Here is a 984-nt window from a genome sequence, read left to right on the forward strand (position 1 = left end):
TTCCGAGTATTGATCGGCTAAGTTTTGTTTATGATATTGCCTGGATGTGAATTTAGTTAAGATATATTGTGTACATATTACAATGGGAGGAGAAACAAAATGTATGGTACGTGTGTGAGTGCCAGGTTCGATACGTATCGTGCGAAGTGATGAATTATTTCCATTGCATATAAATACGAAATAGTGATGTTGAATTATTATTTTTTTTTCCCCTTTTTTTTATAAATATAAAAAAAACGTCTCTATTTCGGCATTTTTGGAAAAAATTCTTAGCTTCTCAGTTACAAAGCTAGATTCGTCCTAGATTCGATTGCGATGTATCAAAATCGTGTAGTCGTATATATCGCGTATTAAAAATATGTATATGTATATATATAAAATCTATAATCACTCATTAAAATATAGCCTCGGTATATAAGGTACGAAAGTACATAAATTAAATAACATCATAGCCTTTTTCTCAGCCGCGATTGTTGCCTATTCGGTGTAATTTCTTTGACTCTTTAACATACGATTTTACTGTAAGTTTTGCTGCATTTTGCAATCGATCGTAAATATGCGTCTCGTGTTTTCACGATTTTTTATAATTTATCCTTAATCGTCAAAGAATAAGCATCGAGAATTTTTAGATTTTGCGAGAGTCGACAGTATTTTCGCATGCGGTCTTTGATGTTGATAGAAAATTAATCGCAATACTTTTTGCTCGTTGATAGGCTGTATCACTTTATGAAAGTGAAAAGAGAAAATCATTAGATAACGATGAAAAGAAAAAAGAACGATATCCTTACGTCTACCTTAATTCTTAACATTCAACTGCGTCCATTCTATGTATATTTTGTGATTTTATATCCATGAACAAGTATTGTAGATAATTAACTCCGTGACTCATTATACGTTTAATTATTATTATTATTATTATTAATTATTATTATTAATTATTATTATTATTATTATTATTATTATTATTATTATTATTATTATTAT

The sequence above is a fragment of the Apis dorsata genome, unplaced genomic scaffold (genome assembly GCF_000469605.1).
Source record: "Apis dorsata unplaced genomic scaffold, Apis dorsata 1.3 scaffold_89, whole genome shotgun sequence".
In the NCBI taxonomy this organism is placed as follows: Eukaryota; Metazoa; Arthropoda; class Insecta; order Hymenoptera; family Apidae; genus Apis; species Apis dorsata.